This window comes from Pelecanus crispus, chromosome 6 (assembly GCF_030463565.1).
Source record: "Pelecanus crispus isolate bPelCri1 chromosome 6, bPelCri1.pri, whole genome shotgun sequence".
In the NCBI taxonomy this organism is placed as follows: domain Eukaryota; kingdom Metazoa; phylum Chordata; class Aves; order Pelecaniformes; family Pelecanidae; genus Pelecanus; species Pelecanus crispus.
The window spans coordinates 24,954,252-24,973,278 of NC_134648.1; positions in this window are offsets into that span (position 1 = coordinate 24,954,252).

Here is a 19,027-nt window from a genome sequence, read left to right on the forward strand (position 1 = left end):
TTCATCTCCTTCAGGGAGGTCTTTGCCATGGCATTTATGCACATATATAGATACCCTTTCCCAGACTTCTCTGCTTCCCTGGGCCTTTATAATGCACTTCTTCAAATCTGGCATCCAGCCTTACCTCCTGCACAACAGTTGCAGAGTGCCTGTGTTTTTGCTGTTGCAGCCTAACCTGCAAGGCTTAATTTGACAATCCTGTGGTATGGCTTCTTCTGTAACTACCCTATGGAACCTAATATCAATGGTAGTAACACATTTCTTGCTGTTTGAAAAATGCACATTGTGGCAGTCACGACAGGGTAATTAAAAACAAAGTATGTCAAATACTGGCACAGTTCAGAAGAATCAGTTTAGGGAGGGCTGTAGAGCCGTACATTGGGACTGCACAATGCAACATTTCGGCTACAGAGATCTATTTCAGAGATTTTCAATTCTTTTCTTTTTCTTAGTGAATTTATGACTTTCAAATTTATGACATCCATGCTGACGGCCACAGAGATGGAGTTCCTTTATTCACAGAACAAGTAGTGGCAGTATCAGCTTTCTAATGCTAATATGCCTCCCGTGCAACTCTGTCCTAAAGAAATTATTGCAGCCTTTACCTTCTTTCATGACTTTGCTGGGAGATTAGCGGGCATGCTGATAAGAGACAGATGAGTGTTTTGTTTTCATTAGGTGAATACATATTCAGTGTGGGTAAGATTTAGATCATCACATGCATTCATACATGCCATCATATGATGGAAATTTCTAGCCAATATGGACTTGAATGAAAAGTTAAACAGTAACTTACACCTGAAATTGCTGCCCTTTGTGTCTTGGGAAATTCCTTTAAAGTGTCTCAAGACAGAGGTGATGCTTGTGACTCCAAGAAAGAGTTGAGCCCTGTACTAAAGGCAGGGCTAGACTTAAGAACAATAACAAAGATGAAAAAAGAGGAAGTGTGACATATCAAATACTTATTATGTCTGTCTTAACATTTCCATTAACAAGACTTTCAGTGGGAAAAAAAAGTGTGTTTACAACAGGAAATCTGCAAATAATTTGAAATTCACAGTTTGTGTGGTCTTCACCTAGGTGTTATGGCAGCATCTATAATACATGGTATATGATACATTCTGTAGAGAAAAAAAAATTCAAATGCACATTGAGCAATGAGTAGGACTTTAGATAGTGTGTATCTATCTGTATATATACCTATTTATACACACATAGATATAGTTTGCTTAGTTCATCCAAGAAGTTACTGTTCAAAACCTCCTCAGAGAAATTAGTTACCTCCCACTGTGATAAATGAATGTGGATGCAGGGACGTGCTTCTGCACCTGGTGGCACTAACAGCAGTGCTTCCTTTGTATCTTTTTTCTCTCAACTATCTGTCTGCATAAATATCCACAGTATAGCCAAACATCTAGGTCACCTTTAAATCTTTAAACAATGAGACTCCCTAAACAGGAACAGTTACTAAGCATTGAAAGCAAAACTTGTTCTGTCCAATCTTGTCTAAGAAAGTGCCTGAAGTTTATAGCAGCAGACACTCTGTACCCTGCACTGTTTACCAGGCAGTTAGGTTGATGCCATCCTATTTGATTTTCAAGTAGACTTTAAACATGGTGCACAGATTATTATGGTGGCCGAGAAGTCCTCAGCTGGCAACTCTTAGGTTACATGCAGCTTTTCCAAGAGGTTCCCCAGAAGTTTCTAACTGAAGATTACAACAGAATTATTTTGTTTTCTACGTATGGATCCTGCAAGGTGACTTTTTAAGCTTAGGAAAATGAAATGAAATTAAATGAAATTAAATGAAATTAAATTAAATTAAATGGGAGTTAGTCCCTTGTGAAGCTATATGAAATGTTTTGTTCTGTTGTGTAGTATAATACTCTCCATCCAAAAAAAAAAAAAATTATATGGATGAAAGTTTTCCCACTGTAAAAAAATAAATTGTGTGAAAACTTGTAAAACTATGTAACTTTAACCATCTACGCATATCATAATAGCAACTTTGGACCCACTGTGCACAGTAAAAATGAGCTACAGTCAACAGTGGCACTGTTGACCTTGACCCAGAGTGCTGGTCGTATTTAAATAGTGGTCTTTCTAATTATATCTCCGTACACGTGGATTTCTGTTTTCCTCTGACTACAGATTGCATCCCTACCTGACCATTATTATGTGCTGATTCCAACCCTCCTTCTCCCCCAGAGGGGATGACAAATGTGTAATTGGAAAATAATGGCAGCAGTACTGTGAATAATCATAGAATCATAGAATCCTTTAGGTTGGAAAAGACCTTTAAGATCATCCAGTCCAACCATTAACCTAACATTACCAAGTCCACACTGAACCAATTAAGGGTAGACTAGACTAAACCGTGTCCCACAGTGCCACGTCTACCCTTTTTTTGAACGCTTCCAGGGATGGCGACTCCACCACCTCTCTGGGCAGCCTGTTCCAATGCTTGACTACCCTTTCCGTGAAGAAATTTTTCCTAATTTCCAACCTAAACCTCCCCTGGTGCAGCTTGATCCCATTTCCTCTTGTCCTAACCCCATCAGAACCTGAGAAGCTGGGTCAGATGTAGCTGACTACTTAATGAACATGTTACTGCATGCTACAAAACGTGGACACGTGCACACACACATACACATAATGCAGCATTTCCCTCTTTAACTTCTTTTTCCCAAGGTGAGTCATCATGGGGCTAAGAGTCTGTCTCCTCCTGGTCTGATCCTGGAAAGAGGACAACTTTCTACTGTGGCACTTTCCAGATGCAGGACTTACCCCATAGGGCTGTAGACAGATGAGCATAATTTAAAGAGCCCCAAGGCTTTTCTAAATTGCACTAGAGTCTGAAGAACAACAAATATGATTTATAGCCACCTTTTTTTAAACTCCTTTCCTCAGCCATGCCAAGCTTATACTATCTTCAGTTTAAGTAATTAGATTAGTTCTTTTTATACTTTATTCATGCAATTCGTGATAGGCATAAAAGTTGATGCCTTAATGAGGTCCTTTTGGCCTTGTAAATCTCCACAAAAAAAGATAAAACAGTGTTATGTAAGTTTTATGATATTACCAACCCATTTCTCAAAAATGCAGCTGATTGTAACAACATTCTTTGTAATGGATCTGCAGCAATGACAACCACATGCTCTCTGTTTTGAATAACCAGGTTTTTAAATCATTAAAATCGTTAAGGATTCTTAGAGGCTTTGTAAAGAAAAAGTATTGCAGTAATAAGAACAATGTGTAATATAGATTCCTTATATATCAGAAATTAGGTTTAATTAGCTGAAATTGTGTGACATGGTGCTAAATGGGGCATGTCACAATGTACCCTACAAGAATTTAATGCAAGACCAACATTTACTGTATAAAAATTGATGCTATTAAACTAGGTAGCTCTACCTAGCCTGTGATACCCTAGAATAACTCTATGGATACATCTATAGGGTTGCTGTAAAGATAGAAGAGTGGTATGTATTCTGTGAGTAAAAAAAAAGAAGTAAGAATTAATTCTAAGCAAATAAAAATCTTAAGAATCTGCTAAATATGCTATTTTAGTCCAGTTTTTCATTCACTCTTCTTTCTCTGGTCTTGTGTTCTGAGCACTTACTGATATAAATAGCTTTCTTGGTTGTTATATTTGCCTGCTGCAGTCCACATGTCAAGGCTCAGCTTAGAAGGGACTATGGAACATATCCCACTGGAAGAGGACCCATTTCTGCTCCCATTGAAACTAGCTGACTTCAGCAGGAATGGAACTGGGTCATGCTATGGCTGCAGGAGGACAGGTACCCTTAACTTACTAGCATTAGCTGTAACGTCCAGTGGGATAAAGCTCCACTGGCAAAAGTCTGTGGAATATCTATGGGTTCTGGTGACTGCAGCCTACTTCATTGTCTTCTTACCCAATTTAATATCTGTACTTTTTGCCTAAGAAGGAGAGTAATTTCCTTCTTTGTACTGAGAGAAACCAGTATGCAAGTAAATTTGACTTTGAACCCAAATCAAATTTTCTAAAGATTCTTTCTGTGGTGAAGACTTAGCTTGGCAGGCTTGGGTTTATTTCCTTTCTAAATTCCTGCCTAGTCTACATCATCATGTAGCGATCATCATTTAAGTGATCATCTCAGTTGTGCCATCACACATTAAAATAACCTTACCTAAAAGACCAAGGTAACATGAAATGCTAAATCTTTCCCATCTCTAGGCATTAAGAAGAAAAAATAAAGCCATAGGTTTGCAAAAGTCTTATTAAGAAATACAATGGCATTGCATACTTTCAAGAAAAAAATCCATGATGCATAGTAAGAAATCTGAGTCTTACTCTCCCACCCACTTTGGTAGTGTGAAAGGGTTATACAGTTTCCCAAATGCTACAGATTCCTTTTCTACAAATTGCTTGATGATGGAGGGATGTAGATCATTCTATGCTGGACTTTCAAGCACTCTGGCAAAGACAAATGTCACAGAGAAATTAGTATGAATGGATCACAGTATTTGCTACCACAGACTTGAGGAGGTCCCTTTGGGATAACCACAGTGCCCAGAATTGCCAGCAGAGCCCTGAAGGACATCTCTATGTCAGAGACAATTAATGTACAACACAATCATTGGCCTCATACAATCAATGCTTCTCAGAAAACTATAAAATATAATTTGCTTAAAATTATAAAAATCCATCCGAATAATTAGTATTTCTACCAGCAACTCTTTTCTTGCAATTTGTGTGAATGGTCTCTGAACCCCATCATTACCTCATCAGTTTCAAGGACTTTTGGTCTTGTGAAATAATAGCATGTCACATTCAGGGACAGAATATCCTGTGAAAACCAGATGGTCTATTCAACTCAGCTCTCAATCCATATTATTATACATTATTCATATGTTTTCTGTGTGCTGAGAGCACTTCCCAGCAAAGGCCTATTTGTTAGCTCACACCATTTTAATGAAAGTCTAAATGTGTTGACTTCATGAGCTTTACTTCTTATTTATATCAGTGTCTTAGGCTCATAATTTACTCTCTGCTCAAGTTTAATCTTATCGTCCTAGCTGGAGACAACAAAAACAAGGAAAGAAGCAGGTCTTAACACTGTTGTAATCAAATGAAGTCACTGAGCTCTGTGGAAGCACATCGTCTGGCAAAGGACAGAAAATCTTAATTCTTCAAACTGTGGATATCACCTTCATTTTGTGTGTAGTGTTTCTCATGGTTCTCAAGACACAAGTTATATGAGTCCACTTTATGCATTAAATTAAGGCTTAAATATGCAAAAAGGCCATTTGCATGAAAAAAAGTATGGAAGACTGTGACAGAAAATGTATGAAGTATGCCCTCCAGAGTATGAGTAGTGCAATAAGAGGAGAACTCAATGAAACATGCAAGAGTAGTAGCATCATTTGTGCTGAATAGTGGCAGCAGGACATAATATGCCTTGTATTTTGGGATACTGGATAGAAAGAAGTCTGTGACCCCAATAGCCACACTGTACTTTTTTCTTTGCCTTTGTTCCAGATTTACCTTTTTATTGAGAGTCTACTTATGGAGAGGGTCTGCAGCAGAGCTATGCTCTCATGCAAGAAGGTGGTATGTCATGCTGTGATTTCTTTTTGGACCAAGATCTTCCCCTGTATGAAGGAACATTGATAGTTCTTGCATGTCATAGATGACAAGGAAAGAAACTGAATGGATTGCTCACTCTCCTGATGGAAAAGGATGTTTTATTTTACCTATTCAGAAGCAAGAAATTATTTGAGCCCTGGAGATAAATATCTGTTGCCTTATTTCTTCCTCACTTGAAACAGACAAAGAAACTACACAAAATTCTTTTCAGTTATGTCTTCCTAGTTATACCTTACAAACAGATTTGTGTTTGTTAAGGACTGGGATAACTCATAAAGCCTTGAAAAGAGCCTCCAAAGAAGCAGAAGTAGGAACTTTAAAAGAAAGAAATTTAAAAGAACTACCATTCCATATAAGTGATACTATTTCAGCAATCCCAAACTAAGATGTACTGGGTGGCACTGTCTTGAGGAAGTGGCTCCACTCTGTAAATAGATTTGCCCTAGGGCTGTAGTCAGTGAAGCAATTCAAAGTCCCTGGATCTGAGTGAATTTTATGATTGAATCTTAGTGTGGAATAGCAAGGATACTCTTAAATGCATGCATGGAATGAAAGTTAAAAGCCAACTAACTAAAACTGACACAAGAAATAAAAGATTAAAGATGATGGTTGGCTGCCAAGGCTTCTCCTGGCAGTAGAAGAAAATAAAGTGTATAGCCTTTTGCTTTCTTCCTCAGTCCACAAAAGCCTTACAGCCAAAACATTGCTTTTAATCCTAGTTTCTGTTTTGGTAAGTATGTTTCACTAGCTTATTATATTACTGGTTAATAATTAGTAACTTGATTTTTAGAAGCTGTTTCAGGTTAATTACTTTCTTAAAAATAATGACAAAATTTAATGTAGTTGGAAGTAAATTATTATTTTTGGTATTTAAAATATATACAGCACAAGTTAAGTGTGCTGAAAAAAGCCTGTCTTCATCATTGTTTAAATAAGCTTCTGAGAATTAGCTAGTTGCTATAATCCCCAATTTTTATCTCTTTTAAAGGAATATTCCTTATTTATTAAATTAATTTTTTTCCAGTTTTGAATTTGCTGATACTAGTCTGGTAATTCCTTTCATTCCCTTATTAGGATTTTTTTTTACTTAAACATTAATGTCTTAAAACATTCTCATGTAATTTTAGTTCTCCAATCTGAAATCACAGCTCTGTGCAAGATAACAGAAAAGGTCTCAGCTATTTTAGTAGGATCAAGATTTCATTCTAGCATAGAAAATAACAAGCTTTGTAACTGAATACATGAGGAAAGTATTAGTATTTGTGAAAACTGTCTGTCTAACCTTCATGATTTTCAAGTGCAACCCTGTCTGAATGCACAGCATTGTTAACGGAAACTAGTGTTTTACTGTTCTTTCTAAGTTCCATATTAGCACACAGCATCAGGGATTCCAGTAAAACCTCCTGCACCAGCCATCAAAGGAGTTATGACAGCAATAGCTGGGTTATTAATTGAAAGGAGAAGGTGCCTATCTGGTTTCATCTGGGCTTGGTCGCTTCCCTTTCTCAAAGAATAAGGTATGTGCCAAAGTAGGGCTGTGGGCTCCCAGATCCCAGACAAAGAGGAGGCAGTGGAGAGGAACTGACAGGGAAGTTACAGACATAAAAGCTTTACAGAAGTCAAGCTGCTTCATTATGTCAATGCAGAAGATAGCTCAGCTGAGGGGAATTTACAAAGGTGTAAACAATACCCTGAATGTAGGCCATTTACCATGTTTATGCATTAGTCTGAGTGTATTGTGCCTTTGAGGAATAGATAAACCATAGTAAGTTTTGAAAAAGCTGCTTAGACATCATTTTAGTTAACTTCTGTCATGTGTCCCCAGTTGGAGAAATTTACAGGACCCAACCTGCCTGTATCTGCTGAAATAGTAGTATCTGGTACCCATGTGACTGTTGGACCAGCTATAGTCCAAGAAGATTAATGACAGATTTCTCTTTTGGTTATAGGCTTGAGACCTGACAGCAAGGAAGGGAAGAGGAAAGGGGTTGGACATTACCTCAAGTCAGCCACAGCTGTGCAGGGAATTTAGACCCTTGTGGTGAGTTCCCTAAACAATACCCAAAAGATTTTAAACAAAAAATTAAAACCAATCCCAGTTTTAGTAGACTATAAAGTAGTTTAATTAACTTTTTAAATACAGAAAACTAAGATGGAATAGTAATAGAAAGGGATTGTAAACCAACTTCTCTTTGTCTACTGTGTCCTTGCAGGCAGACCATTGTCTCAGCCAGCTCAGTGGCTTTCTGAAGTGCAGCAAACTCTGCACAACCCCTGTGGACACCTTTTTGCACTGCCTTGGACCCAGCAGTGTCACCAGTTCCGGTTCCTCTGAGCAATATCTTGGCTGCTTTTGGAGCTGCAGGCTCTCTTGTCCTTGATGCCCTTCTTATAGCCCTTCTTCCTTGTAACTCCAATTTCCTAAAAATCTCCTCTCTGTGTCTGTGCAATTCCTACCTAAGAAAATTTTCCCTTATCCTACAGAGGGTTATATATGATCTTCAACTCCCCTTTTAAGGAGCATAGTGCCTACACTAAAAAAACAAAGAAAGAGTACAGTCTGTCATATGGCTGCTCTTGCTAAAATCCTCAAAAAGGAAAATGGTCCTCCTACTTCTGTTGCTATGACAATGACCATTTTTACAGAAAGCCACATTGTGGTTAAGAAATATTATCTAGCAGTTTGAACAAAGCATCGGCATCATAACAATTACCTTACTGAATCAAACTAACAGGCTGCCAAGCCCAATATCCCTTTTCTGACAGTGACTAGTACCAGATGCTTCAGAGACAGATGACAAAAAAATAGTTTTAAACAATTATGGAATAAACTGTCCGTAGAGGACGTTTCTAACTGCTTTTATTTAGAGATTAGTTCATGGCATAAATCAAGGGTTTACATTTTTTTCTGATTACATAGCCTTCCTATGCAATGTAACTGCACATGTTCTCACTGGGCATATTAAATGCTCAATTTTCTTTAATCATCTTCTAAAATCTTATTTCCAAAGTTGCCTGTGGCTGTGAGTTAGAGTCAATAGTTTTACATTGTTTGAAAAGGTATTTATTTTTTTATCAGTTTCTCACAGATCAACTTCTTTTTTTAATGAGAGCTCTATTTTACATTATCAGGAAGAGCAAACAGAACTCACTACCATCAGTTGTTATTTGGCATGTCTCTACCGTACCTCACCTTACTTGCTTGTCTCACAAAACTAAACAGACCATACATCTTTACATTCATCTTGTCCATATGTTGGTCCCTGTCTGTATAAACTCTGACCGTCTCCTCTAAGTGCAGCTATGAGATTGGAACATGGTCTAGCTCTAGGCTAGGGTGTACTGATCGTCATGATAATGACATCACACCAGCTTCAGTATTTATTTCTAATTTATTTACATAAAACAAGATAAGGGAGGTGAGGGTGTGGGAAATATGCAAGGAGTGAAGAGGTGAAAAGTACAAAGGTAAAAAGTACAAAGGTAAAAAGGAAATGAAAATGCCAACAATTACACCAGAACATTATGTTTTAAAAAATGTAGAAGTCCCTTAGTTGGCTCATCACAAGAGAATAGCACTAAGACAGACAAGAAAAATCCACTGACTAAACACACACTCAGGAACCACTTAGATCACACAGACAGTGGTTGGAGAGTGGCACAGATCATCAAATAGACCTTGACAGTCAACTTGAGAAGTCATGTAGGAGTTTCACCCCTTTTTGGATCCTGCTAAACTAATGATGTCTTTTGTGAGCAGCTGACCTACTTATTGAAAGAACTAAGTGTGTTTGTTTCTTTTCCGAGTTAAAGACGAGATCATTAAGGCAGTAGCAAGAACAGATTTGGGGGCACTTGAGACAAAATAATGAAATACTTCTTGCCAGGGAGTTATCCCAACTTGATAATAAGATAAGATGCAATAATAATGATTTTTCCCTCTTCTAATAGAAATTGCTGTCACACTATTAATTATCCTCTTGTACATGAAACAACAGTGTTTGAAATAAAAAGAAAGGAAATAAAAAGGCTTTGAATCAAGAATATTACTCATAAGTCAGCTGTAATTCCATTCACACAGAGAATAGTAAAATTTCAAGGGAAGTTTGAACTCAAACTGTGAATATAGGATAGTGAATATAGGATCGTTAAAAACAATACTGTGGGCGTGATATTTAGATCATGACATCAACAGAATTTTATGTATTTACACAGCTGAGTTTTGGCACATTCACTTTTTTCAGTATTTTAAAGATGTACATTCTTGGCAAATATTATTACATTAAATTATAAATCCAATAAAATACATATGATTAAGTTAAATACACAAGCATACAACAAACCTGCGAAATTTGTTTTTTTCAGAATTTTAAGCAAGTCCACCTGTATTTAGCTTTCATCAACTGAAATATTTAGTGACCAAATTTCTGGGCAGCAGTGCATTCTGGAACAGACAGCTACAAAGTAAGTATGTCAGGAAATTTATTGTAAGATGATTTACAGCTTGTAATTGTTAGTATTTACCCTAAAAAATTAAGCTTGGATAGGTAAGATGAGAAAGTAAACATGACTGGTAAGGGCAAAAGAATATGATGACTACTAAGTCCATTTGAAAGAATGCAAAAGTTTGTAAATAAGATATTAAACAGTTGGTCAGTGACCAAGACCAGAGCCATGCATGAAAATGCATCCATAGACATATCTCTTGAGTCCTAATTCCACATCTTAGCTAGGAGGAATATGCCCTTCCTGCTCAGAGAAGGGATCTTGGGAAAGGGAAGAAAAATGGCATTTGAACCCCTTCTTCTGTTCATTTCATAAAGGTCATTACAAGCTGGTCCAAACCAAACCATCTCTGCCTGCTATTGTTAGTGCTATCCAAATGACCAGAGAGTAAAGTTCAGAAAAATGGGCAGGGTTCTATTTTCACCAAAAATGATATGTTACTACTATGCCTGCTGAAAAGCCAAAATTATCTCTTCAGTTTGCTAACGAAATGGCTCAGACTCTTAGGTATTTAAAAGGAGTCAAATTAAATGGAGTGGAGGGTGAGGGGAGCAGATCATTTTCACAGGGGCTGGTTTGAAGGGGAAAAATGGACCCATAAGTGATCTTGCTGAAATCTAATTCATATTGGAGACCCAATCTCCAATCTCATTGTACAGTGCTTGTAGGCAGTGACATATTCTCAGAGCCATGGTGCAGCCTGCATTTAAGATCCTCCATAACTGAGTCTTTATTAATTTCTTTGTAGAATTACTTGTAGTTGCAGTGGGGCCCTTGGTTGTCTGATGGTGGCCTGCTACAGAGAGATTGAGCGTCGAATGGAATTAAAGCAAATGTGTTCCAGTGCGGGAATTAGGAAGGAGAAATTTGACAGAAAATACACGGAATATTGTATTAATGGGGGCTGTGACTTTTCTGTTGAGGTCACTGTACATAATTCAGATCTACTGACTAACAACATACAGGCTGGGGTGAATACAATAAATTGACGTGGGCGGTGCAATAACTGCAGGCTTAGAACAGCATACACTGCCAGAGGGGTGTTTGCAGGGCAGAGGATCAAACAGAGGTTAAGTTTAGCATTTACACGGGGTAGATTCATGTGACCTTGGTGTTATCTGCAGCAGCAAGAGCATGGCTGTGAACCTGAATAGGTGGCTAGAGCAAAAAGAGTTCCAGAATACAGATTCATCTTCCAACCAACATCAGAACAACTTAAATTGTTTTGGTTTGTTTTTGACAAATACAGTGAAACTTCAAATTAAGAATCCTCCTCCCTTTTTTACTTAGCCTATTAGGAATAGGACCACTGCACTCTGTAATGATACACTCAATTTCATCAGTGAGCAATAAGGGTCATTCTTCCTTCAGAATAAACATTGAATTAAAATCCTAGCCTGCAACAGGCACTGATGCTGTTTTCAGCTGAGAAATAAATCCAGAATCCAGCAGGTACAAAAGCACTTTCATGAAGAGTGAAAGTGTTACTCTGAGCATCTCAATTAAATCTCATTTGTCCATTAAATTTGGCCCCAGATCTTGTCTGTTTAGTAATTACAGTATTTGTCAATACATTTCTGCTGTGCATTGTCATTTTACAGGGGCTTTTCATCTTATAGAGATAGGTTAGACACCAGTAAAATACAAATTTAAAAACATTCATTATTATTTCTCTACTAGTGAGAAGAAGCTTTGCCTAAATTTGGCTGACATAGCTGTGATGGACTTAAGTCAATGGACTTAAGCGGGTATCAAACTCAGTACCAGCTGAGAATCACCCTCATATTGTGGTATAAAAATTTACCACTCTAATTCATTTATTTTGATTTATTAATTTTGAATTTTATTTTCATTCATTAATTTGGTACCATTTATCATGCTGCCAAAAATATTCACATCATAAATATTTTTCTTAAAAATATTTAACATAACCTAGAAAATTGTGAGCAACTGAGTAGCCCAACTGACAAGCCTAGTTTATTCCCACTCCTTCCTGTCAGAGGTTCTAGTTCCTCTGACACTAACAATTCAGAATAAGAAAAGCTTTTGCACTGGTCTGCTGTGTGAATCTCCCACTCACAACCACAGGCAGCTTGCATAGGTGCTAAAGGTATTTCAGGAGTCATTAATTAACAGTCCTAGCTTCACATAATTTGAAAAAACATTTAGAACAGAGATGCATTTTAAACCAAATATATCCTTCTCTCTGTGATTTCCATTTTTATTTGATCATAACAATCAACTCATATTACTCACCTGAATCTTATACCTGAGATATGACATTCACAAAATTTCCACAAGTATTTTACAGCAAACAGAGCACTCAGTCCCTTAAACCAAAATAAAGTCTCTCATGAAAGAAGAGATGAAACAGCTAATTAACGTGTGTGCATAGCTGGATAATTTGGAATGGGAAATGATTATTGCAAAGCATTTTTAGAGAACAGCACAAAATAAGAAAAAAATACTATATTAGAAACTTTCTGTTAGTAATGTGATCTCAAACCTGTGATTACATGGGGAAATTATTTTAGAATGGTCTAGTTTTTATAATATACATGTATCTCACAGTGGACTGTAAACATGACATGCATAATTAGAGGAAGAGAGGGAAACAAATTGGCTAAGTAGTGAACCATGCCATAGCTCAATGTTAGAAGCTGCTCTCTGTCTGCAGTAAAACCTATTTACTGCAGCTCCAATACTGTATTCAATTTCTGTACATTTCATGCTACAGAGGTAGGCAGACTAAAGGAGTTAAGGGAGTGTTATAAAAGCCAACGTGGTGAAGAAGGCAATGATCTGTAACCATGCACAAAGAAAACACTGTGGGCAATGTTAAAAGCCAAATTGTTAACACTGAACTGGAAGCATAATTAGCATAGTGAAAAATAAGTGAATAGAGATAACAGATTGAAATTAAGGCAAGAAAAATGTAGTCTTTGCTAAAAATCTTCTGATAGCAGTTATATGAACCTATAGAATAATCTCCCATAAGAAATACTAGAAAACCCATAACTTGGGCTGGTCAAAACAATAGGAAGCATCTGTCAATAGATGGCTGTGCAGCAAGAGTGACAAATTAGATGTCCTACTATTACCAGGGCCCCTTTTCCCTTCCAGTTTCCATGAGCTGAACCCCCTGCAGATGCATCTCTAGAAATACAGAAGGAAATGGAAGATAGTTGAGCTCAAATATTGGGTACAGTTTTTTTCCCCCTGCTCTTCTGTATCTGTGTCTTTGAGTAAACATACTGCGGGATAATTAAAAATTACTGAAAGCACAGTGACTACTAATACAATCAGACTGAATAGGTCTGACTTGAAGTTATATTAGGCTAAGACAGTAGTAGGAGTTGTGAGAAGCTGATCTTGAGAAGTCCTTCAGGCAGGCTGTCTTTGTAGCTGTAGCCAGATATGCTATCTTTGTGTATTGGGTTTGCGTGGCAAGGTTTTGGTAGCGGGGGGGCTACAGGGGTGGGTTCTGTGAGAAGCTGCCAGAAGCTTCCCCTATGTCTGATAGAGCCAATGCCAGCCGGCTCCAAGATGGACCCACTGCTGGCCAAGGCTGAGCCAATCAGTGGCAGTGGTAGTGCCTCTGTGATAACACATTTAAAAAGGGAAAAAAAAAACCCAAAAAACCAAACCACCGGGACACAAAACTGCAGCTGGAGTGAGGAGTGAGAATGTGTGAGAGGAATGACTCTGCAGACACCAAGGTCAGTGAAGAAGGAGAGGGAGGAGGTGCTCCAGGCACCGGAGCAGAGATTCCCCTGCAGCCCATGGTGAAGACCATGGTGAGGCAGGCTGTCCCCCTGCAGCCCATGGAGGTCCACGGTGGAGCAGATATCCACCTGCAGCCTGTGGAGGACCCCACACCAGAGCAGGTGGGTGTGCCCAAAGGAGGCTGTGACCCTGTGGGGGACCCATGCTGGAGCAGTTCATGAAGAACTGTAGCCTGTGGGAAGGACGCACATTGGAGAAGTTCATGGAGGACTGTCCCCTGTGGGAGGGACCCCACGCTGGAGCAGGGGAAGAGTGTGAGGAGTCCTCCCCTGAGAAGGAAGGAGCAGCAGAGACAATGTGTGATAAACTGACTGCAACCCCCATTCCCTGTCCTCCTGCACTGCTCAGGGGGAGGAGGTAGAGAAAATCAGGACTGAAGTTGAGCCCGGGAAGAAGGGAGGGGTGGGAGGAAGGTGTTTTAAGAGTTGGTTTTATTTCTCATTACCCTACACATGTTCTCACTCCTCTCTCCTACTCAGTTTTGATTGGTAATAAATTAAACTGATTTTCCCCGAGTTGGGTCTGTTTTAGCTGTGATGGTAATCACTGAGTGATCTCCCTGTCCTTATCTTGACCCACGAGCTTTTTCATTATATTTTCTCTCCCCTGTCCATTTGAGAAGGGGAGTGATAGAGTGGCTTTGGTGGGCACTTGGCGTCCAGCCAGGGTCAACCCACCACACATCAGTAGCTGTGCTTATGCTCAGCTTCTCTGGCCTGACTTGTGTTTGCACTGCTGGCCCTAATTTACTCATGGCTCTTGCTCTTCAATTAACTAGAGCCAAATTCAGGACCCTGCCTACCTCATACAGGTCTCCCTAGTGACCGATGAGCTCCTCTGGACCTGCTCCTCTGTAGTATGCACAACCCACAATCTGCTGGTATAGCCTATACTGATGCAGATGTGGTGCTCCCCCTGCTAGTGAGATCCCTGAGGGCCAAGGTGTTTGTTTCAGGCTTAGCTTTTTGGGAGAGGCCAGGTGCAGGAAGAAGTGAAGGCTCCTAAATCACTGCTAATGTCCCAGCAGGCAGAGTTACAGCTGCAGTTTGTCCAGTCTGTTTTGCCTGGAATGATTCTTTTTGGGTGAACGTCAACGGGCAGAAAACATTTGTATGAAAATGACTCCCCTCTGTTGCTTTGTCTTGTTGTCTGCTCCAACAGCCCACACACAACCTTGAAGACCATTGTCCAATGCCCAAAGAATTCATTAGCTTCTGGGTTGTCACTATTTGTAAGTGGACAATCATATTGAGATAGCAAAACTCATCATTAAGGTTATCATAATAAAGTTGTGGTCTTAACAGATGTTTCTTCTACCCTGCTGTGGCAATCGTGAAAGTTATTGGTAAACATGGATCAATGTGCCTTCAAAACATGGGTTCACATATTTAGTCTGCTGCCCACTCCCAAGAACTATAACTGTAAACAGAAAAGGATATTATTTCCTTATAGCATAAGGCCTGTGAACATTCACAGCCTGCTCATGGATTATGAATACATAGGCTATACTGGATTCATGAAAGTTCTTGTGCTTTCAAAAAAAATAGTAATTTTTGCTTTTGACCTGTTCAGTCTCAGATACTGCAAAAGCTCTGGCAATAGGGAATAAAGGCTTATGTCATGGGCATTGCTCCAAACTCTCTGCTGCTCTTGGTCATTTGCTTGGACAAAACTGAGTAAAGCTCTTCAAGTAAGTACTCATTTCCTGCAAGGCAGCTGTGGAGCCTGCATTCAGATAATTAACCGCAAATGGAGGATTTTGTATAATTTCCTGGACTTCATTGCCTTAAATTTCCTATTCCACTAGGAAAACAATTCAACAATGTAGACATAAGATACAGGTCATTCTTCCCTTAAAGTACAGTAGCAAAGGAAAAGCTTGAAGGTTCCTCCTCCTACCCAGAAGATAAGAATGAAGAAAGATCTTCTTGAGCTTGAGAACTTTAAAGAAATAATGAAGAGAGAACTCCAGGAATAGAAGGTGGAATTCAAAATATTGAATCAAAAGAAAAATAATTGAGAGGTCCTGTTAGAAAAATTTTCCCAGGAAACTGTTGAGAAAGTAGATGTTCCCAAATTCTTGTTTGCATCCCTGCTCAGATAAATTTTGCACTTTCATCCTCTGTTCCCACTGCCTGAATGACACATGCCACAGGTAGAGGAACCCCAGTTGCCCACCTGGCAGTGGCCAGGAGAAAATGTGACAACTTAATTTAATTCTTTCCAGAGCTGTCTGAGGTGTCTATCACTCCCCAAGTATCACTCCCCTGCTTCAGACTACATCTGATTAGGTTCTGGCAATCATTCCTTAGAGATGTTTTTAATGAAATCCTAGTCCTCACACCCATTGGAAAAATAAAGCCACACTCAAATTTTTTAAAAACTTCCTCTGGTGACTGATGTAAGCAATACTTTAAAATCTGACACTAAGTGTGCCCAAATAGAGAGGTATTTGCACAGGGGACTGTTTCACCCAGCACACAATAGGAGTACCAAAGACATTACACACATGAGCTCTTCTGAAAATTATGAGTAGCAAACTAATGAAAAATAGTACTAGAACATTTCCTATCATTTCATTCCAGCAGTAAGGGTATAAACTGGCTGCCCAGCTTTAGCTGTGAGCTAAAAAAAGAAAGTTTTATAAACATCCATTTACAGGATTTTTCCTTACCCCAATGATGAGTTTCATGTGGCTGTTCCTTACATCCTAGCACACTGCTGAATGGGGAAGTAATCTTTTCCAAAGCACATTAGTAAAATCTTTTGAAGGTACATAAGCAGTATGACACACAAACCTGTATCTTCTGCAGATGATATAAGGCATAGTTTGAAACCTGACTGGAAACCAGAGGCTGCTGCTTTGTTGTTTGTCTTAAAGTTTAATAAAAGCCTAACATTTGAAGTTAATACGTTTCTGGATAGACTGCTTTTCTACAAAGAGAATATCAGTGTTTCAAAAGAAGATGCTACGTGGTACAGTCCAAACCCTGTACACATCTACCCCCATTTAAGAAGGATGTTGGTGCGCCATGCTGCCTACATGAAAATAAAAGTTGCCTAACAAACAGTGAGAGTGCATATATCTTCAGCGTGGTGTTTGAATTGGTGACATTTGATGTATGCAGTACAGATAGAAATCACAGGATTGTACTTCTAGAGAGCAGCTCTTCTTTTATTAGATGGACTTTTTTTTTTTTTTTAAATTGCAAATTAATAGCTGACATTTCTCTTCCCTAACATTTCTTAAGCTGATTAATTCTGAGAACTAATTCCAGTAAAGGTATCAAGCCAGGCTACATTAAGTGATAAGGATTACACTAATTCACCTCCAGCATCTTGATGAACAATCTTTCAGAGATGGATGAGAGGAATTTAATTTCTACCAACTATGTCCTGAGTTCCTTCAGAGTTTTATGACCTACTGAAAAAGGTCTTGAATACAGACATATAAACTGACTCCAGTGACTGAAGCAATCAAAATAACTTCTGCCTGATTACCAACTGCAAATCTGCAAATAGTAGTTTGTGCATTGGTGGTATTATACGCACAAACAATAATAGATTTATTGGGACACTTTAGAGGAATCTTGATACTCCTTTTTCATGGATGTGGTCTCCAGTCCCGTTCTCAAAGTCCTTAGCACCTCACAAGATCTGCATCTTTATTAGGCCTTGATTCATGCTGAGCACCATCTAACTGGGAAAAATGACATGGAACAAGTTTCATATAGAAGGAAATATGATTTTTCCCAACAGATAGGCAAGCCAGAGCAAGACCATCTCAGTCAGCATAAACCATTTTAACTTGATTTTACAAAAATATTGCATTCTAGTTGTGATCAATTATCCAGCTGGAAAAAGGACAGCAAAAAATCATACCAGCTAATCTGGCCCCATAAATTTCAGTATAATAATGTCAAAGTAGCATATAATACGAATGTGTTTCATTTCTCTGTAACACATACAGTCTTATTATTTCCACTGATTTATCTTCAAGTATTTCTTTGCCTTATGAAGTCCACTATATATTTACAGTAATGTGTTCATATGTAGAAGATACTTCATAGTGCTGGGCCACACAATATATGCGCATTTAGCTTCTGCAGACCAGTTACTTTAAAATACATTTTTCTCCATGACTAATATGTACACTAGGCATTTCAGACTAACCTCACTAATCTTCTTATCCTTTGTCATTCCTAATAGGCAGATCTTCAAATCCTTTGGAAGGACAATATCAAACATTTTGTCTATTATACTACCCATTTTATTTGAAATCAAGTAGTTTGGAGATGTTTCACTTTTCAGGAATAAAAACTGGGAATCCCATTTTGCATTTCGCTACTGAGAATAGCATGATAATGAAAAATACAGATGAAAGATATGGTGAGACATAAGTTAAAGAGTGTAAGTGTGTACACAGATTTCGGCTAAGGAGCCAAACCATAACACTGTGCTACCACTAACTGATTTCTACACCACAAAAAAGAAATAAATAATTAGTGGTTAGGAAATTCATGTAAATATCTAGTTGCCTGTAATCCTGCATTGCTTGCTCGTGTTTCTTGTCCAACCAATCTTGTATCTTTTAATATTTATATTAGAAAATTGGCTTAAATACATTAGCTGTTATGGAATGAGTTTTCATGCTCTGTAATAGAATATGAATGGTTGTACTTCCACTTGCAAACTTACTTGTAGTATTCATTGCCTTGTACTCTCAGTTCTAACTCTGAATGTATTCAGGCCTTTCTTTCATTTGTTTCAAGCCTGAATCATAATCTCATACCTTTTCCTTCTCCTCCACTGCCCTGCCCCCCAAGTTGTCTGGAGTGTCTGTTCTAGAGGAATTATGGCATTACTTAGATATATTAAAATGCATTACTGAATTACCTTTATGATAATTATTATGAAAATACATAGGCTGAAAATAACAAAGTTAACACTGCCTTCAGGAGGCTGTCAGGATTTGACAAGGCTAGATCACTCTTACAAACTATCTATTAAATTAAAACTATTTCTATAGCTAATATTCATTAATTTTTTTCATTGATGTCAGTAGTATTCTGTGAAGTAGTTTCCATAGCTTCTTATGTAATG